The sequence below is a fragment of the Nycticebus coucang genome, chromosome 24, assembly GCF_027406575.1.
Source record: "Nycticebus coucang isolate mNycCou1 chromosome 24, mNycCou1.pri, whole genome shotgun sequence".
Classification (NCBI taxonomy): domain Eukaryota; kingdom Metazoa; phylum Chordata; class Mammalia; order Primates; family Lorisidae; genus Nycticebus; species Nycticebus coucang.
The window spans coordinates 29,116,427-29,138,528 of record NC_069803.1 but is presented as its reverse complement, the minus strand read 5'-3'; the positions used below and the strand labels follow the sequence as shown (position 1 = coordinate 29,138,528).

General features: G+C 43.9%; 1 protein-coding gene across 1 annotated transcript in view; it reads left to right on the top strand.

Annotated features, from left to right (window-relative positions):
* Positions 1 to 22,102, top strand: part of XKR6 (XK related 6) — a 205,414-nt gene that overhangs the window by 25,475 nt on the left and 157,837 nt on the right. The window lies entirely within an intron of this gene.

The window sequence follows — 22,102 nt, the reverse complement described above, 5'->3', positions numbered from 1 at the left end:
TAAAAGACACATAGCATAAAATTTGCCATTTTAGCCACGTTTAAACTTGATCTGAGCCAAAAGGCCGTGAAGTGATTTAACCTTTTGAAATAGAGTCAGCCTGGCTGACAGAACTCAAACTCCTGGGCTCAAGTGATCCTCCTGCCTCAGCCTCCCAAATAGCTGGGACTGTAGGCAGCCATAACAATGCCCAGCTATTTTTTTTCTATTTTTAGTAAAGATGGGGTCTCACTCTTGCTCAGACTAGTCTCGAACTCCTGAGCTCAATGGATCCTCCCACTTCAGCCCCCCAGCGTGCTGGGATTACAGGTGTGAGCCATTGTGCCAGGCTGTTATAACCATTTTTAAGTGTACAGTTCACCGGCATTAAGTATACATTTTTATACAGCCCTTGCCACTGTACTTTTTCATTATCCCAAACAGAAGCTCTGTACCCATTAAATACTAATTCTCCTTTCCTCCTTTCTCCAGCACCTGGTAAACTCTATTCTGCTTTGTCTTTGTGAGTTTGCCTATTTTAGCTTCCTTGTCTAAATAGGATCATATAATATTTGTTCTTTGGGGGCTATCTTTTTTTAGCTTAGCATAATGTTTTCAAGGTTCATCCATGTTGTAGCATGTATTAGAATTTTGTTCACTTTTAAAAGACTGAATAATATGGCATTGTATAGATATGTATCACAATTTGTTTATCCATTCATTTCTTGATGGACATTTGGATTGTTTCTGGCTTTTGGCTTTTATGAATAATTCTGCTATAAATTTTTGTGTTCAAGTATCAGCTTGAATTTCTATTTTTGATTCTTTTGGATATATATTTAGGTATGGGATTGCTGGATCACATGGTAATTCTATGTTTAACTTTTTGAGAAACTGCCATGCTGTTTTCTATGGTGGCTGAACCATTTTATATTCTTGCAGGTGTGTATGAGTGTTCTCTACACCCTCACGAACACTTGGTGTTTTCTGTTTTTTGATTATAGTCATTGTCCAGTATCCATGACAGGTCAGAATAGAGTTCCCCAATGATTCACAAATATGTTCTTCTCTGTTCCTTTAAGCACCAGGAACTAGAGTCCCATTCTGGGGAAAAATACAATGTTGCTAATACATTATGGTTCCTCTAAGCACCCGGTCACCCATGACTGCATGCATCTTCCCAGCTGCCTCTCTTGCCGTCTTCCTGGCCACCTCATTGATCTCACCTGGTTTGTCCATGTTTGTTTGTTTTTTTTTGTGACAGCGTCTCTCACGGTGTCACCTGGCATAGAGTGCTGTGGCTTATAGCTCCCGCAACCTCAAACTTTTGGGGGGCTCTAGAGTTCCTCTTGCCTCAGCCTCTCGAGTAGCTGGGACTGCCTACCAGTGCCCACCACAATACCTGGCTAGTTTTTCTATTTTTTTCGTTAGAGATGCGGTCTCTGTCTTGCTCAGGCTGGTCTCGAACTCCTGAGCTCAAACAATCCACTGTGTCGGCCTCTCAGAGTGCTGAAATTACAGGCATGAGCCACCATCCGGCCTGTTTGTCTGTGTTTAAACCAGAAACACAATTGATTAAAGTTCTCTCTAAAACTGTAGAAGTTAGTGGGCTTGCACTTCTCTGCTTAGAACAGTTAAAGTGGAGGGAAAGTTTGGATTCCTTACTGTTGACATGGTGCTTCAGGGCATTTTCCTCGACTCCAGGCCGATTTTAACCCTGCTGGTACCTCTGGTTATGAACTTTCATGTCCTTACACACATCATCTCCTTTGAACCTCCTCTTAGTGAGGGGAGGTGGAAAGGTTGGCTGGTGGGACCACCTTTATTTTACAGATTTGTAAATCAATCTAATGTGCCTTTGTTTCTTAAGTCAGGTGTCAGGTGTCCAAGGTGAAGCTTCTTTGTAGTATTTCACATCTGACAAATGCAGAGTGAGAAATAATTATGTGGTTAGAGAAGAGCAGGGTAGTTAGAAATAAGCAACGGAAAAGAAGCGGATTCCCTTGAGTCAGAGGCCCGCCTGTGACGGTGTGCTTGTATGCTTTGTGTGCGCATATGTATCTGTGTGTGTTTTTAAAATTTATTTTGGCCATGCACCTTATAATTTAATGCCTGGTTCTTCTGAAAATAATGAAGCCGCATATGTTTTTTTTTTTTTCATGTTTTATTTTATTTTTTTTTTATTGTTGGGGATTCATTGAGGGTACAATACCGCATATGTTTTAAAATAGTGCCTTAAAGCAAGAACCTCTTGAATTTTCACTTCATTTCATTTTTTCTCCTTTTTTCCTCGCAGGTCTTTTATTTTCCCCACAGGAATCCAAAGGGGAGAAGACTTAGAATAACATAAATGTAGGGGCAGGGAAACTGAGGGGAAAGGGCTGACGACAGCCCTGAGTGAGTGCTGGGAAAAGAGCCTGAACCCCAGGGGTGGAGAGGAGGAAAAGTGGAGCAGTACCCAAGTAATTGACCTGGTTCCTAGGTGGCTGCCATGACACACAATTGGAGAGTTTGAGACTGTAAAGGATCAGAGAACCGTGGGCTCTGCTTGAGGCACTTTCAAACCTTACTGCTCTGCCTGCTCCTGAATTGAAGTTGACGCCTGTGGGGTGATTGACTTCCTGACTTTCTGGCAGTGAATAGGCAGACCCAGGAAAGAAGCGGGCAGGAAGCAGTGCTGGCCTGGCCATGTTTACCACCCCCCATTGTAGACAGGGGGATTGCATGTATGGAACCCACAAGAGAGTGACTCCCCAAATTTCATTTCATATTACCATTGAGAAACACATGTCTAAAGCCAGGCACTGTCTGGCCTGTAATCTAAGCATTTTTGGAGACCAAGGCAGAAGGATCACTTGTGACCAGGCATTTGAGACCAGCCTGGGCAACATAGGGAGACCTCATCTCTATAAAAAATATGAAACATTACCCAGGGGTAGTAGCACACAGGCCAGGGGCAGTGGCTCATGCCTGTAATACCAGTACTTTGGGAGGCCGAGTCAGGAGGATTGCTTGTCAAGAGTTTAAGACTGTTCTGAGGAACACAGTGAGGCTGCCTCTACAAAAAACAAAAAAGTTATTAGACCCGGTGGGGGCTCATGGCTTAGTTCCAGCCACTCGGAAAACTGAGGCAGGAGGATCGCTTGAGCCCAGAAGTTTGAGCTTCAGTGAGCTGTGATGATGCCCCTGCTCTCCAGCCTGTGCAGCAGAGTGAGACCCTGTCTCCTAAAAAGAAAGAGCAGCCCAGATGTAGAACTCACCAAGATAGCCCGATTGAGGGACTCTTGTCTTCTTGGTCTCTTTCTGCTTTTTGCCCGACTCGCAGTTCTCAGTGAGGGATGGGATAGATTTAGAAGAGAAGATTTAGAACAAAGGATAATCCAGCCCTTCATTTTGCTCGGGGACCTCAGACGAGCTGCTGAACCCTTTTTGCCTCAGTTTCTCAGCTGTTAAATGAGATATCAGTAGTACACCTCCCTGCTAGGGAGAATAGACGCCTTTGTGTGCTCGGACAGTGCCTGGCACACAGAGCGAGGTAAATGTTGTTGTTAGAACTTTATAAATGAGCAGCAGATCATGCAGAGAACAAAATACGTTCTACTCCACCATTGGCAGAGAAAGTATGTCTACCAAATTCAGTATGTGTTTTGTTGATCACTATTAATTTTTAAAGTTTTGCCCTTAGATTTTGTTACAGTACTTAATTTTATCGTAGGCTTTTGTTTCCAGTAGATGCAGGGAAATAGTTACGTATGTGACCAATGAAAGGAAATGGTAAATGCAGATTTAGGTAGATTTTGTGAGCCGTTTAATACTATTTGAGGACTTAGGAAATAACGGTGGCAACAAAGGCTACCAAGCTTCTGATGTGCCAATCCCACTTTCCCCACCGCGGTAATTATTTGTTAGAATTAAGTACGTATGGAAATATACTTGATAACATGTTGTCCTGGGTGATACAAGCTGTGCAGTGTTTATGCTTTATATAAAACTGTGTTTTAAAAAACCACTCCTGTTTAAGAGAATGGTGATTCGTTAAGGCTGACCCTTACAGAATATAGTTTAATATTTTCTTACAATTTCTATTAATTTTTTTGATTTTATAATCATTGTAAGTGGCACTGGTTTTATTAGAAAATAATCATAGGTTATGACCGCTTGTTTTGGTGTGGTATTTATTAAAGATTCTAGTTTCCTTGTTTTCATGTATGGGGGAACAAATTGGGTAAGATACCCTCTTTCTCTAATAAAGAGCTGTTTTCTTTTTTCTTACATGTTATTTTTTGAGGTTCATGATCCAGAAGATTAGCTGAGAACAAGGAAGGTGATGAATGTGTGAAAACATCTACAAGGTCTCAAAATGTTCCTACTGTGTACTGCTGGGACTTGACCTTGGTGGCAACATCGTGGCTCTTCTGTGGCTCTTTTTCTGGCTCCCAAGGGTTAGCCAGACAGATTGTTTTAAAGCTTGGAGGTTCATTGCCTCACTGGGTTAACTAATAGGCCTTTTAAAACAACGTTTTACAAGTTTTAGGAAGCCAGAAGGCCGACTGTTTTAAATAAGCCAAAAAAAAAAAAAAAAAAGTGACGATCTCTTTTGTAATTTATGGAGAAGAAAGTATGTTCTGTAATTTTTCAGTCAAATCATTGGAATTCTCACATTGCAGTTTGGCTGCCTTTAGATGAAATTTCAAATAAAACCATCTAGTATCTGATTATAATTTAAAAATTGGGGTTCACCCCCCCCCACCCCCACCCCCTTTTCTACTATTGATCAAGATCTCTCTACTTTAGGTTGTGACCTTGGTAAATCCTAAATCATTATTTGCATATTAAGGCCACACAGCCTGTGTGAGTTTGGGGATATACCCAAGTGTAGCTCTTTAGGGCAGGGGGGAAGGGCGTTTTTCTGGTTTTACTCCGCAGGCATATCTGTTGTCATTTTATCCCATCCAGCCCTTGTGCACTAGCCCGTTGTCTTCCCCCTCAGCTTTCTAGTCCCTTAACTCTTCCTTGGAGTACAGTTTCTTTGCTCATTCTTATAAAATGTTCTGGAGGCTTTCATTTTTTGCTTCCTTTTACAACTGGGTGGGTCCTTGTCTCAGCAAATAAAAAGAGAATTTTTTGACAACCTTGGGCATATCACTTTATTTCTCTGTTTTTACCTATAAAAGGTGGTGGAGTTAGATTACTTTCCAGATGTGGAATTCTGTGAAGTGGGGTGTGGGGAAGACGAGTTAATTAGGCTTTCCCTCCTGAAGGCCAAGGTCCCAGACTGTTTTGAGTAACCAGGATTAAGTTATCTGAAGTAATTGTCAGTAGTGCTGGACTAGGAGCCACTGTTGTTCTGGCCACTGTATAAGGCCCTGAGACTTTCCGCCTGGGGGAAGCATCTTATTTCAGCCTGCCGTCCTCAGTAGTAAAGGTGAATGTCCCTGTGCTTATTGGCCACTCTAGATGAATACAGGGCATGTCAACAGCTACCTTCGGCTCCTCAGTTTTTCTCTGGTTTCTCTGAATCTGGTGGGAACCTCCTAGGCCTCAACCATTGGCACTACAATTGGTGCCATGAGTAGGAGTCATCAGAGATCTGTATGGAGCCTTCTGCACCCCTGGAGGATAGAGCAGTGGCCTGCCACCAGTGTGGGGTACTCCATAGCTTGGCTATTGTCTACCTCTACGCTCCCCCACCCCCGCAGGAGTGGCCTGATGGGGGTAGGACACGTGGCAGATTGAGACGATGCCCACACCATGGAAGAGGCCTTTGAGAAGAAAAGTACACACAGGGCTATGGGGGCCCAGGGCTAGGTGTTTCTTACAGCTCTGCAAGCAGAGACCGAGGAAGTGCTCTGGGAACCAGAGTGACAGTAACATAGATCCCCGGAGGAAACGAGGTGGCTCCTTGAGCAACAGCAGTGTAACTCCCAGTAAAGGGCATTGTGGGAAATGACACGGCTCCTGGAGGAGCGGCAGTGTGACTCACGAGTTGAACTCTGCCGTGGCAGTGGTGGTAGACTCCTCGGAAAGGGGGGAAGGTGAACCCTGCTTTAGAGCACGTCCAGTGGTAACAGAACAGGAAAAAATGCAACACTTCAGCCCCCCGGAGAGCGGGCAGCTGTACCCCGACAAGTGACTGAGTACTCCCCCTTTCTTCCGTATCCCCAGACGGAGTTGGTGAAACAGTTTAGGCAGAAAACTAATGAGTCCTTGGTTGCTTGGGTGTAGTGTTTGTGGGATCTACGGGTGGATGGCATTGTCCTGGATGCCCCCGATGGAGAAATTAGCCTCTGTCACGACACTGCCATCTTTGTGGCAGCGCTTGCAGAATTGCCGCTGCTACAGCCGAGGTACCCATGTGGCTGGACTGGGTCATGGCTGTGGTTCACACCGTCTGGACTAATGCTGGGACTTGCCAGGTCTGTTTGTCGCTGGCAGTCCTGTGCAGGATTACAGCAGGTTCTCCGGCACTGGGTATGTGGAATGCCATGTTTAATGTTGGAGGGTGACAGATGCCGCGCTGCAGAGCGTACCCTCTGCCCGTTTGGGTCCTTGTGGCAATAGTGGCACTCCATGTGAGGCGACCAGTCAGTGAAGTGACCAGCACCACAGCTGATTTAGGGGAGGCAGAGACCATCAGACAAAAGGGAGTTCAGGCTGCTAGTAAGAAAGCGCTCCAGGGCGGGGAAGCTGCCGGACCAGCTCTGGAGCTCGGCTGTGGGCAGACCTTTTGTCAGTAGAGGAGGACAGAGGTCAGATTGATAGGGGAGCTAATACCTACTTTTACAACTGTGGGGCGGTGGTTCCAGGCCCTGAAACGACAGAGTAGGAAGGGAGAGGCAGAATTCAGGAAGGCTAAGAGGCCAGCCGTCAAGCCCTTCACCTACAATATTTCCTGCTGGAAGAGAAAAAAGCAGAGGGATTTCCTGGTCGAGGCAAAAAGGCAGAGGGCGCAGACCAAACCAGGGCAAGATCTGGACTCTTCAGAAGCAGTGGGACAGCCACTGGGTGGTCATGCACAGGCCCTTGTGGGGCCAGGCCATTGGCAAGAGTTGTGTGAGCTGGGACACCACTGACAGGTGACGGTGTATCATGTACCTGGCATGCTTTGTTGGCCCAGCTAGGTAATGACGAAACGGACCCCTCAGCCCAACTCCGGTGGCCAGAGGCTGGCCCTCTGGGGGACATGGCCCAGTTGCTGCATGGATGTCTCCTGCCTGCTGGACAGGAAGGTGTGCAGGCCACAAGCCCTGTTAGCGCTGTGCTGATGTTTTTGCCACAGTGCGGGGCTCATTTGCTGTGGGAGCGTGTACTGTGCTGTGTGGATGCAGGCTGCACACGCCCCCCCATGGGACCTTCACAGAACACTTTGTGGTGGAGATGACGAGATGAGAAACCCCAGAGGGGTGGAGTGTGGGGAAGATGAGTCAATTAGGTTTTCTCGCCTGAAGGCCACCAGGTGCCAGCTTGTTTTGCGCAGCCGTGATTAAGCCGGTGTTGTCTTAAGTAATTGTCACTAGTGCTTGCTTTGGAGCCCCTATTCTGGCCACTGCACTATAAGGCCCCAAGGAAAGCTGCCTACGCCAGCTGCCTGCCCCTGCTAGCTGGATGCCCCACGCGTGCTCATCGGCTGCCACCAGCGAAATAAAGGGCACGTCACAGCAGCCTTTGGCTCCTTAGTTTTTTTCTTGGTCTGCCTGAATCCTGTGCAACCTCCTCGGCCTCAATCACTGGCATTGCATAGGGTGAAATAGATTTTTTTCCGGACATTCCCCTTTTCTTCATTTTACTCAGATGTGTGTATTTTCTATGACCTGGATAACTAAGAACAGTTTCTCTTTTCAAAGGCAAACTTTTTCGTTAATCTATTTTTCCTTCTTTGTTAGTGAAGCCAACCAGATTTTTGAGTGGCATACAGTTGATAATAGTTCGGTAAATATTTTATAATCATGTAAAAGTACAACGAGAAAGATTCTCTGATAGCTTCTCAAGTGATTGGCTGACGGGTAAGATTTATTAAGGGCTTAAAATACTCCCCACATTATTAAGACCTGTAGGGGCCACTGCAGGTGTTCACAGTGTATTGGAAGGCTATAAACACCTGCAGGAAAGAACAGTTGTGTGTGAGAGCTTGCACGAGAAGGTGCAGTTGCAGCACAGGGGTGATGTGTGCATGTGATAGTTGGGAGCAGGTGTTGAAGAATTTTGGTTGCAGTTTGTGAGATCCACAAACTATGAGAGAGTGAAAAAGGTGAACGGCATTCTAGGTCTGTAAGGACGTTATTAGCAGCAGCACTGGGAAAGAATCAGACTGGGGTGGGGAGAAGAGGGCAGAGGGGAGGATGTGAATGAGTAGCTTTGTGATGTGGTCCACTCTCCAAGGAGCAGGAAGGGCTGCACCTGTGGCTCAAGGAGTAGGGCGCCTGCCCCATATACCAGAGGTGGCCAAAAACTGCCAAAAAACAAAACAAAACTCAAGGAATAGGAGACCTGTTAAGGTGGGTAGTGCTGGCTGAAGGGTAACTTCAGGTACTTGTTGGAGGAGTCTAGACTGGGGGTAGGTAGCTGCTCAGAAGTCTTTGTGGTTTGTCCTTGAATTTCATCCTTGATATTTTGACCAGGTCCTGTTGGCAGTTTTGATTTGATTGGGTATTTTAATGAGCCATCTTAATTTTGTTCTGGTCATAATGTTTTAAAATTTTAAAGCTGGACTGGCCCTTGGAGTAATATCTATCTTCCCAACCAGTACAAGATTCATTGCCTAGTTTTTGAAGCAGTGGTTGTTTCTGCTTGAGCGCATGAACTGTTTTTTAAGATAACTCTTCATGTTGGTAAATTTCATTCCGAGGATAAAATCTGACCTGGACCCATCTTGCTCTTACTATACTCACTGTGCTCATTTAATTCCTTCTATTAGCGTGTTTAAGGGCTTTGCTAAGTTCTGGTCATAGAAGTACCAAAACATTCAATGCCTTTGATGGACTAGGTTGAAGTAGCTGAAGTTATACAATAAATAAAATGGATCAAAACTGTCTGTAACATGAGGCACTATAGCTCGCTGTTTGGGCTACAGGCTCTGGCCAGAACAGTCACACTATCTTCATAATTTTTTTAGGGTGCTGGGGAAAGTGAAGTTAGAGTCTGGTATTTTATCTTATTTTACATACAGTGAAACTTCTGTAGTTGACACCTCCTTAAGTTGACCTAAATTTCATGGACTGGTCCTGCCCCACATGTGCACAGTGGAGATTCCTTATGTTGACCAGTTAGAGTCCCTTGGGTGCTCAACTTACAGAAGTTCTACTGTGGTTTATTTAGAAATGAATTCAGCTAATTCTGTACTCAATCAGTCCTCATTGGACATTTTTCTTTTCCTCTTAATTTTAACTGTGTGCCATGAAGATGACTAATTTTTATGGTTCTTTTATTTCTCTTAACTTAGACCACAGTGTTAATCATTAATTTCTAATCTGATAAATACTATTAACAAAGGAATTGGACCTTTTATGAGGGAAATTGTTCCCAAATAATACTTCAAAATTTAGTACATGTTTGAACATAGGTTTGACCTCATGCTCAACAAAAAGAGGTTTTTGGTTGTTGTAAAGCCCTTTGGGCATGATGTTAATTGACTTTGGAAATTAATTTGAAAGGAAACTTCATTAGCCCGCCGTTACATTTGCATTTATATTCTTTCTGCTCCAAATTCTTAGTGAAAACATATACCCTTCACTCAATGTTCAAAATGCATAGTGAAGTTTTACTGTTGAAAGTTGCCTGGTATTGGAATTACGTGTAAATAACTCACTTTGAAGGAAGTTTTATTTTGTGATGGACGTTTGCAAAGATGTTAGTAAAGTTACACAACTGTACTGATAATACGATACCTTTAGAGTCAGTTGCCTCTTACGCTTCTGGACTCACCTGTTCAACAAATGAGTGCGAAGGACTGTGGATGTAACAGTGAGTCAGGGAGACAACGCTCCTGCGCTCAGCCTCAGTCTAGTGAGAAGGCCCTTGGGGAAGAGCCGTGGGAGCTGAGGAAGGGCAGATACTGGAGGGGTGTGGATGCCAGAGTGACTTCGTCTGTGGGAAGCATCAGTGAAGACCTCTGTTTGGTGGGGAGGATGGGACCTGATGCCTAGGGCCACGTGGTAGTGGAAGATCTTGTGAAGATTTTGACTTTATCCTGGAGATACTGGAAAGCCACTGATGGGAAAAGCTCAGATTTGCATTTTGCGGAAGGTCACTCTGGCTGTAGTGGAGTGGGGCAGAATGGAAAATAGATGGGTGGGAGATTGAGCCAAGGTGGGGCAGCCAGTTGGGCTTCTGCAGCAGAGGCGTCTCTTAGGTGGCGGGGATGCTACTGTGGGACTCCGGGTTAAACCGTTCTGAGAGACCTCTGATATTATCCAGTGATAACTGTACAAAACAGCCTGTGCCTCTTTTAAGACGCATAAAGCCTTGTGTGTGTACAGTTCTTGAATCCCATTGAAGGATCCTGAATTCCACTAAGGATCCTTTTCCCTAAAACAATGCACTATTATTAGGAAACTTTTAATCTTTTTCTCTTGAGGTGGTTCCTTGCTAATTTTATAAAATGGGAGTTTTTAATATTTAAATTATGAAGTCTTTGGTCATACTGATCTAAAAACAATTCTTGCAGTTTGAAACACATCCAACTCCACTCTGGAATACTTGACCCTTAATTAACTGGTAAGGCAGGGAATTCATTCTGCCAAAATGTTAAGTAGGGCCATTGGAAATTTGGAAGCCTGAAGCAAGACAGTAGGGCTGTGATGAATCTTTTTGAGTAATAAAATAAGCTTGTAAAGGGAGCACAGTTCTGGGGAGTGTGTAGCGTCAAGACTGGTGAAGGAGGTGCCGGAGGGGCTCAGGATGAAAGCAGGGTCCTGGCCAGGAGATGTGTTTTGCTTTGACCTCTGATGCAGCTCAGACCAGAAGGCTGTGCTGCTCGGAAACCTCTTCTGTGCCTTGATTTGTCCTTTCCAGGAGTAGAGACTTTCTGTAGCAGATTTATGAAAATATCCTGGGTTGATGGGCACTTAGGTTTCCACATCTTGGTGAAGTGCTTTGAACTTCTTTTGAAAGTAATTTAATTGAGGATGTTTAAAAATTTTTGCAGCACACCTAAAATCTTCTCACAGCCTATCAGTGTGCCATGCATGGCACATGGGTTGAAAAATCACTGCCCTGAAGGAGCGTAGACTACCTCACTTAAGATTTGAAGAGAAAGAAGGAGCCCATGGAAAGAAAAGACAATGGATGGGATACTTAAGGAAGAGGATAGTAGACCATAGATGGCAGAGAAGGAACCAAAAGAGAGATTACAGGTGCCCTGGACACTTAACTCGTTTTCCAAGAAATCTACAAAAACACACTGATACCTTCCCAGCGTTAGGCAAGCTGTGAGATTTGAGGGTGTGATCTTTCAGACTGCGCTCACTTCTGACACCATCTACAGGTTTGGGGTTTTCAAAACCCACCCTGAGGCTCGATGGTTTGTTACAAGGATTCACCGAACTCCCTGAACACTGTTAGGCTCATGGTTTGTTAAAGGGAAAAGATACAAATCCAGAGTCAGCTAAAGGACAAGGTGCATGGGGCCAAGTCTGGGGAGGCCCCTCAGGGAATCTTTCCTTCTCTCCTGTGGGGTCTCGACCACACTGTCCTCCCAGGATTGGCGTGAGAGTGCACATGGACGCTCTCCTGAGCTTCAGTGTCCAGAGTTTTCGTTAGTGCTTTATTACGTAGGCTTGATGGACTGGTTGCCTGTAGGGCTGAGCTCCGTCTTCAGATCTGGGGGTGCCGTGTGATCCAAAGCCACTACCCTAGATCTCGCCATTCATTTAGGTCTTCTCAGTTTCTCTTAGTTATATTTAGTGATTCTCAACGTAAAGTTCCTGTTTATCTTTTGTCAGACTTACCTATCTGTATTTCCTATATTTTTGTACTATCGTTAATGATGTGCTCTACATAGAAATTTCCATAGACTTTACCATTAAAAAAAAAAAGACTAGTAAGTGATTTGGTAACATTGGAGGATATGTCAATATAAAAAATTCCTGTTTCTGTAAACTTACTTTGAACAATTAGAAGTAGAAATTAATAAATTTGTAGAAATCTACACATTTTGTAACAGAGTTCCTTGATATAGATCCGTTAATCTCTTCATTTTTTTGGTTCTTGACCTTTTCAGAAAAAAAAAAAAAATTAGTTTTAAAAGACTTTTCTGATAGGGATTGAGTATTTGTGATCTTAAAATGTGTGGGACCCAGAAGCGTTCTGGACTTCAGGTGTTTTGGGATTCTTGAGTTCTTGCATTGTACTTACTAGTTGAGTATCTGTAATCCCGAATCTGATCATGTCGGTGCTCTGAAAGTTTTAGATTTTGGAGCACTTTGGATTACAGGTTTTCAGATTAGGGATACTCAGCCTGTACTTTTTTCTTCATTCCTCTGTGTCTTTCTTTTTGGGGTGCCAAACTTAGCTGTCTTTGTTTTAGGGTCTCATCCAGGTAGGACGCTGGAGATAAGGACATTTAATTCTCTTGTGAAGTCATTGTGGAAGGCAGCGTTTGAAGGTCTCAGGCAGGGCACTGAAGAAAGATGGAAGGGGCTTGGCTCCTTGCTAGTTGGCCTTCACCCCCTACCCGAGTCCGTATCTGGACAGCAGATACTGGGATGTCCTCCTGAGGGAGGCCGTTACCTGTCTGCAGTTGCTGGGGAATCCAGTTGCTCGTCAGTCACACTCGTTACCAATCCTCCTCTTAGACCCATTCTGCCCCTTGGTCATTCGTTTCCTGAACTTCTAGTGTTTTGAGTTTTGAATCTGCCTTCTTCACTTTTTTTTTCCCTAGCAGACTCCTGGGTCTGCTTTCTTCCTTCTTAAATGTACCCATCTCTCATCTGCTATCGTAGTTTCTCCTGTTAACTTTCCTTCTGGGTTTGCACCCTCTTGTTCCTTTGTTCTAGTTGGAGTTTTAGGAGGGCGCAGAGAATGCCTGTAAAGCCTGCTTTATGTATACACACATTCACACACATCTTTTTTATGGAATAATGAAAATGCATTAAAAATGTATAGCCGGCTTGACACCTGTAGCTCAGTGGCCAGGGCACCAGCCACATACACCAGAGCTGGGCAGGTTCGAATCCAGCCTGGGTCTGCCAAACAACAATGCCAACTACAACCAAAAAATAGCCAGGTGTTGTGGCAGGTGCCTGTAGTCCCAGGTACTTAGGAGGGTGAGGCAGGAGAATCGCTAAAGCCCAAGAGTTAGAGGTTACTGTGAGCTGTGACACCGTGGCACTCTACTGAGGGTGACATAGACTCTGTCAAAAAAAAAAAGAAAATGTATAGCCGTTAAGGATTGAATTGTTCCCCGACCCCCCCATTCGTATGTGCAGCCCTATCCTTCAGTGTTCTTTATTTGGAAATAGGACCTTTAAAGAGGTAATGAAGCTTAAATGAGGTCACAGGGTGGGGGTCCTAACCCACTTTCACAGTGTTTCTGTAGGAAGAGGCAGAGACAGCAGAGATGCAAAGAGAAAAGGCCCTGTGTGAGCCAAGGAAAGAGACCTCAGGAGAATCAGCCTTATACCACCTTGATCTTGAACTTTGAGCCTTCAGAACGCTGGAGAAAATCCATTTCTGTGGTTTAAGTCACCCAGTCTGTGGTATTTTGTTATGGTAGCCCTAGCAGACTGATAGAATAGCTTAGCAAATTTTTATAAAACGAATGTCCTTGTGGCCACACCACCCAGAACCATGTCAGGACATTAGAGACCCTGACACATGTCCCGTCCTCCCCCGAGAGGCCACTGTTCTGACTTTCCTGATAGTTACTTCTTTATAATCTCTGAACGGTTTCTTCACCCTAGTGTACATTCTACACACTGTGGTTTAGTTCTGCCGATGTCTCTGGACTCCTGTCTCTAAGTTGCTGTCTGTATCACTCCAGCCATTTAACTCCGTGTTTTCCCAGTCTGCACCCGGCCGGTGAAATTCAACATGTTCCTCTCTCCTCTTGTGTGAATATTTCTGCAAATTGGCAGCTGAATTCAGTAGCTCAGATTTGGGTTTAATCTTTTTGGCAAAATTATATGTTGTAGTGTTTGTTTTTTGTCAAAAGGCGTGTAATGTCTGGTTTTCATTCTTTGTGTGTGTGTAGCTGTTGATGATCAATGCCCAGATTTATTAATTCATCCAGGCTTGTAAAATGCTGATACTTGAATTCTGTCATTGTGTTTTTATTTACTAACTAGAATAATCGTATAAGAAGATGCTTTTCCTCATCTACTATTTGGTTATTGAGTTTGTTTAGGAAAGTCAGGATAAATATTTAATTCTTTCCTTTTGTTGACACCATTTTCAAGATAAGGAATTGATTGCCTGTCATCCTCAGATAGTGGCCAATTCATTTAATTTCTTTTTAAAATATCATTGTGATGTCAGGGATTTCAGCACAGCTGGCGGGTTATGGTCCACTGTGGTCTCATCCTTACTGAAGCTCAGCCTGTGCCCACATTGGCCAAGAGGAGCCTCTGTAAATGGACTCCTGAGCACTTTTGATCTGACTTGTAAGCCTTTGACAGCCTTCTTGCTGTCTAGTATGTCAAGATGTTTCAGGTTTATTGTTACATTTCTTGCTCAGGCCTAGAACCAGCCATTTATTCAAGAAGCAGCTCTGATTTTATTTAATCAGAAATGACATTTCAAGGTCTCTAGATGTTCATCATTACTGGGTTAACCATTGTTTCTGGGCCTTCCCAATACAGCTAAGAGCTAGAGTATCTGTGTATAAAAATAAAATGTCTTGGAGTTCATATTGATATTTTAAATTCACATCCAGAACTACATGTGTTGGAGACAGGTTCTTATTCTCTTGCCTGGGCTAGAGTGCAGTAGCCTCACTACAGTGCTCACTGCTGTCTCCAGCGCCAGGGTAAAGCAGTCTTTCTGCATCAGCCTCCAGAGCAGCTGGGACCACGGCCGCCCTACCATGCCTGGCTAATTTTGAAATTGTTTTATACAGACAAAATCTTACTATGCTGCTCAGGCTGTTCTCAAACTCCTGGTTTCAAGCGATCCTCCTGCCTTATCTTCCCGAAGTGCTGGGCTTACAGGTATGAGCCACAGCGCCCACCTTTCAGAACTACATGTTTCTGCATTTACTTTTTATTGAGGTTAGCAGATCAACAGAAAAGTGCAAAAATCTTGTATGTGCAGCTTGGCAAAATTTCACAAAGTGACGATCTAATTACACCCACACAGCCACCTCCCAGGCAGAACTTAACTGCCACCCAGGCTGCGTCTTTCAGGCTCTCTCCACTGCCCATCCTGCCACAGGTGACGCGTTGCCTTCCAGGAGCACCGTTCAGGTCTGCTGTTGGGACTTTTCAGGATGAGCAATCCTTTGCAGCGTGTGGTCCGGGTTCTCAGTGAGGCTGAGGAGGGGGCTGGCCATCTAAGAATGGAAGTCTCACTCCCAGTGCCGGGTCCCCGGTCCCCAGCCTTGTTCTGTGCATCATCGTGTTGTGTTGGAACTGATGTCTGAGATTTACCTGTTCTGTTTTTATATTTTACTTAGAGAAAATTATAATTTTCTGTACAGAAAAGTCAATAATTTTATCTTCACAGAAGAAAAGAATCTTTTGTAAAGTAACAGCCTTGTCATGAAGGCCAAGAGAGTAAAATTGCTTGTTAAAGCTTTGTAATTTGCATTTAATATGAAAGGTTAATGGTTTTATTTGTGAAATTACCATAGAGGGGGTTAGAAAACTAATTGCTTTTATTAATCACTAACAAGTAACTGAAAATTATCTAAAATGTGGCAACTATGTATTAGTGAGTAGGAATATTATTGAAAATTTCATCTTGAGGTCAGTTTTTATTATCAGCTAATAAAGTGGTACAGATACTTCAGGGGAGAGAAATTCTGACTTTGGAACATAAGTTACAGGTATTTATATTGTTTTGCCTATTTAGAGAATATAGGCTACTTAAAATACGATTAGTCATTTTGTGGAAATTCAGAGAACTGGGAATTTGATCGTTCTTTCTGCCATACTAGTCATAATCTCCCTTTTTTTGTCAACAGTAAAGACCTGCTGGTTGTAAGAATATTTTGATTTTGATTTTTTTTTAAACTGGCCACCTCCTTTGTTACCTAGTATAGGGGAAGACCCAGGAGGGGGCAGAAAAATTGAGACAATTTTGCTTCTTAATACCATCCCTGCTTAATTATTTTAGTAAGAATCTGAGTCCAAATACAGTATGGAGAACTCATGTGGGTAAACCATCTGAGGCCCATCCTGCACTGAAGACACGGGTCATAGCAGGTCAACGGCAGCTTGGGCGCCCACAATATGCTGTGTTGAATGAAATTGTTACCAGGTAGAAACTTGCTTATCAAGTGTAATTACATTTTTTTAATATCAGATGTTTGACCAGGGTTTTGTTCTTCAAAGGTGGTTCCTGACCTCAAGGGTCTTTGGTGTGTTATGTCTGGTTTTCAGTGTGTGTGTATGTGTGTGTGTTTGTAGCTGTTGACGTTCAGTCCCCAGATTGGCCTGACTTCAAGCCATCCTCCCACCTTGGTCTCCCAAAGTACTGGTATTACAGCCATGAGCGACTGCCCATGTCCTGGATTCTTTTTCTTTAAACTATATCAAAGTTTGTAGCTGGCTTTTAAACTTTAACAGTGTAATGACAGTATCCTTCTGTATCATTAAATCTCATTCTACAACATAATTTTTTATGGTTGCATAGCATTTTATTGTGGTCTCACTGTAGTTTAATTAGCCGATCTATTATTAGACATTCAGGCCTTTTCTAAGTCTTGCTGCCTAAATAACACCATGGCAGACATTTTTGTGATGATAGTGCTGTGTACATCCATGATTATTTCCTGAGGCTAATTTCTTTTGGGGCAGAGTAAGTGTGTGTTTTCAAATGATCTTTTTAAACAGTTGTACCAATTTACATTTCCACTCCCAGTAAAAAGGACCATGCAGTCTTTTCTCCAAGAAGTATAAAAATATTCCAGGTAGAAGTTTTCTATTTGAATTTCATGAAAATCTAACAAATGAAAATGCCGTTCTGTGCAGTGTACAGCACTCACTGATCTCGCCAGTGTGCCTGGGAGGCAGAAGCGAGTCCCACGGAGCCCGAGAGTGCATTGTTTCCGCCCCTGCTCCTGTCCCTGCCAAGTTGTCCAGCAGCATTATGAGGCTGCCCATTTCTCTACATCTTTGCTTATGTTTATTAGTTTCAGCTGTTTTAATTTTTTCTAATGTTGGCCAAAGATAACATAAGACAGAAATCCTTGTCCTCCATGCCCTTCGGAAATTGGGATAGGGTGCATTCCAGGTGGATAAACAGCACACGTTGTGATCCATGGTATGGAAAGGGGTGTGGGGGAGGTGCTTGGGGACTCAGCGGAGAGGGCAGCAAGGGCAGGTAGTGGACAGGGAAGGTGTCATAGGGAGGGGATGCTCGGGTGTTTTGAATGTATGAGTTTGAGAGTATGAGTCTTCCATATGGGCTGGGAGGCAAGGGTGCTGGGGATAAAGACATTTATATCCAGCAGCAGCTGTGCCCACGGCTGTGGGCCTGAAAGATGCTTTGAGGAAGTACAGACAGTTCGAGGATGAGGCTGTTTGACCGAAGATTAGGTCAGAAAGGTGAGAGATCAGGGCATGAGCAGCCTCATCATAGGCAAAGTCATGGAGAGTGAGTCCTGGCTGGGTTTTAAAGTAGGAGATGACATGATCCAATTAGGTCTATGATATTCTAGAAAGCCTAGAGTCAATTATGTTTTGGGTGCAGGATGGGTTGTAAGACCCAACATTTTCTAGGGAAATAACATTGGTCCTGACAGGAATCAGGCTCTTGGGGACAGAGCTGGGGACAGGGCCTTTCAGCTGCTTCCCTTTTTTCGCTCTTTTCTCAGTAAAGGCTGCTCTGAGGCACACAGTTCTTTGCTGAGTCTCAGCTTACACTGTTTTAGCGTTTATTCCTTTTTCAATTTCCCTGGAGGGTGTGTTCTCTGAGAGAAGCCCCACTCTATCTGCCTTGCATGTTCGCAGGGAGGAAGTGGGACCCTCTGTCCAGGAAGCAGTTCTGTTTACACATGTGGCCCACAGATTCTCTGACCGAAGTCACTGCTCTGTATGCTGGACCTGTCACTCCAGTCCACCTCCATCTTGCTTCTCATAGAGAGGTGCTCGGTATGAAATATTTATACATCTATCCAATTGAGATTCAGACTGGTTACAGACATATCCTTGATAACGCTTTAGGTCTGATGCCTAAAAGCAATAAAAGTTTTCATAAATTACATACATTTAAATGTCAGTGCCTGGTGCCTGTGTGTACCCTCTGCTTGTACGCAGAGCCAGTCACGTTCAGGGGTGTGTTTGGCCCGTGTGCACCCTCTCCCTCGTGTGCCTGTACGCAGAGCCAGTCACGTTCAGGGGTATGTTTCGCAGTGTGATTTGCAACTCGTGTTTCTCTCCTCCCTGTAACATCAGACGTCAAATGAATTTCTTTCCCTCAATTTTCTTATGGAGGTTTGATCTCAAACATGTAAATTTACTTCTTAACTCTTTAACTTGCATATTTTAGTGACTCTTTATTCCGAGAGCATTTATTTCTGTCATTTCCATTGGAAGATTTTTTTTCCTTTGCCCAGCATAGGAAATATTACAGGAGAAGTGTAACTAATAAAAATGTTCTTCCAAGAAAGGGAGGGGACAAAACCAGCATGAAAAAAGTAAAAATCGAACATTAGGCCATGACCAGGCGTGACAGAAAGTTTTGAGTGAGAGGCTTATTTTGGGTTTGGTTGAGAGGAAACCAACACAGATGGTGAACTGGTTGGTGTTGCTGAGCCATTGTCTCTGTACCTGCCACCTGGGGCTGTGATGTATTCGCTGTGGTTTGTGAGCGTCTCCAAGATAATTGATAACATGGTTTGGTCAACTGATGGATATGACAGATGTGAGGGAAAGACAGTTGGAAAGGACTATGCTAAGGTCTTCCGTGGGATGGAGTTACCCTTTAAAGAGTTGAGAAAGATTGTCTAAGGAGCAAGTTTGGAGGGAGGATCAGGAATTTGGTTTTGCGTATGCAGAGAGGCCTATTTGACATCTGAGAGCTATCGAGTAGGCAGTTGTGATACCGGAGACTGGAGTTAAGGGATCCGATCCAGACTGGAAGTATAAAATTTGGAGTTGTCAGCACAGATGGTAATTACAGTCCTGAGATTGAATGACTTTCCCAGAGGAGCAAGTGTAGACAGCGAGGCCTGTGCACTGAGCCCTGGAGGTGAGGGAGGGAGACGAGGAGAAGCCAGGAGACGGGGAGGGAGCGGCCTCATCCAGGGTGGTAGCCAGGAAGCCAGAATAGCACGGTTTGCACATTTCCTGACTATAATAGGAAAAGCTCAGTAAAACATTTAGATTTTCTTTTACATGTTAACTTCATTTTAATTCATTTCGTGTTTAATGTTTTTCCATATTAATTGGTACAGCCTTAAAGACTTTGATTGCTTAACTTATATTTTTAGTATGAACTATGCTAGAAATAATCATGTCCTCCTTAGTTAACAGTATTTAAGTTTTAAGATAAAATTGAATTACTTGATCAAGTTTAAACCGGTGAACATAGAACCAGTGTTAACCTATAACACAGTGGCCTATGTGAGGCAGACTGTTTCTCAGGCAGTGTCTACCTTCTAATCCTCAGACCTATAAGGTTGTCTCACGTTGCAGAGGGACTTTACAGATAGGATTAAGTTAAGAATTTTGGAATGGAGTGATTATCCTGGATTGTCTGGGTGGGTGTGCCTGTTATAATCACAAGGGACCTTCTAAGGGAAGGAGGAAGGCAGGGCAGTCAGAGTTAGAGAGCTGAAGATGTTACCCTGCTGACTTTGGAGATGGAAGGGGCCACAAGCCTATGATTCTGGTCCCCAGAAGCTGCAGAAGGCCAGGGAATGGATTCTCCTCCAGCACCTTCAGAAGGAACGCATCCCTTCTGACACCTTGATACAGTCCCATGAAATTCATTCAGGACTTTCTGACACCCAAACCTATAAAATATTAATAATTTGTGTTAAGCTATATTAAATTTGTTGTAATTTGTTAATAGGAGCAATAGTGGAATTAATACTCAAGTTCAGAAAAGATAAGGAAATTGTTTTAGATCACATGTTAAGAAAGAGTGGTAGAGCTTGGCCTCAAACTCGACCAGTGTGACTCAGAGCCAGTGGGACAAGCGCTCCCCCCGGGCCAGCTAAGCCTGGCCACAGCCTGGTGGAATGTGTGCCATCTCAGAAGTGGGACTGTCAGGAAGGGAGCTGGCTAGTGACGTACTGGAAGTGATTTTTAATGATGATAGATGGCATCTGAGTGACAGCCAGACTGCCCCGTCGAGTACTCTGTTGGATTGGAATATGACCTGGTGCAGAGAACGGTCGGCAAGCCTGGTTTACTCTGACATTGTTAAATACGGGGTCTGACTGTAATAAGTTTGTGAATTCATCCTAGAAGAAGTGCTGCGTCCTCCTGGCTGAATAGCCCCGTGGTCACCTACAGAGCACCCCCCTTGGGAAGCTGTGCATGGATGCCAGTGCCTAGGCCACCCTTCAGAGCGATTTTGGAGTGGTCACTTTTTCTGGAGTGACCGTCAGCGCTGTCCTTGCATGGCACACAGAAACATATCACAGTCGTGCCACTGAGCAAACCACCATGCCTTGACACTGAGTTACCACAGTTACGAAAACCTCCCAGGTCTGTGTCCAGTGATGCCGGTGTAAGCAGACGGTGGCAAGTGTGCGAACTGGTCAGAACTTTGTACAGTGACACTGCTGGTGCTTATTCCACAAAAAGAGTTACTAAGTTGCTTTGAATGACGGACTAGGCGCTAGTGTTGGCGCATAGCTACCAAAGGGGAGGACTTCATGGTGACTGTAGTGATACTCAGCAATGAGGAATGTAGCATTTGTTCTAGGATGAGTTCACAGATTTAAGTGTCAGACTTCATATGTTAGGTGACTGATAGCTTTGATTTCTGTGCTCACTAAAAACCGCTTGAGAATTTGGCTGCCTGTGTGGCATGCCTACATGGAAGGATGCGTGAGTAAATGATTTAGCCGTCTGGTTCCTTTGATTAGATACCACAGCGGTTCTCAACTTGGGGGTCGCGACCCCTTTGGGGGTCAAACGACCTTTCACAAGGGGTCACCTAATATCAGATTTTTACATTACGATTCATAACAGTAGCAAAGTTACAGTTATGAAGTAACAATGAAAATAATTTTATGGTTGGGGGTCACCACAACATGAGGACCTGTATTAAAGGGTCGCGGCATGAGGAAGGTTGAGAACCACTGATATTCCAGTTTCCAAGGTGGTTTGTTTGGTGGGGGGTGGGGGCCGGTGATACATTGGCCCTAGGACTCTGACATCTCTTGGTCCCCTTGGCAGTTATACTTTTCACTTAACGTTACTGAATTGGCATTCTGGTTTTAATCCAGTGGTTTAGTCCATTGACAGTGAGTCTCCAGAGATGGCTGTGTTCGTTAATAGATTATTTTGCTGACCCTGCGAGTAGTTTCTGGATCTTGGAAATGCAGCAAGTTACTACAATACTAGAAGGCTCTCGTGAGACATAAAATGTTGAGTGGCCCTGCTCTATAAGGCTGATGAGTAAACGTGTGTGAGCTTTTTGTAAGTTTGAAATTCTATAATTGAAAACTAGGCAAATGGCAAATACATTTGTTTTTAGAACTAAAAGAAAATTCAAGACCTGATTAGGATGGAAAGAAACAGTCCAAAAATAAGACGAAATATGGCATAACTAAGTGGAGAAATTTGCACCTTATTTTAAAAAATGCCAAAGCAGAGATTATAGATGATTAGACCTATGCAATACTTGTAAGAAAGACGTTTATAGTTTCTAGCAAGCGTATTGTGAGTTACTAGAAGGGTAATACCAGAGAAGCAGCGTAACTGCTGAGGTTGTGTTGACAGCAGTGTGGTGTTCAGAACACAGGAGATGCTTAGTTTTGTTGCACTCGCACTTGGCACTAAACGTTTTA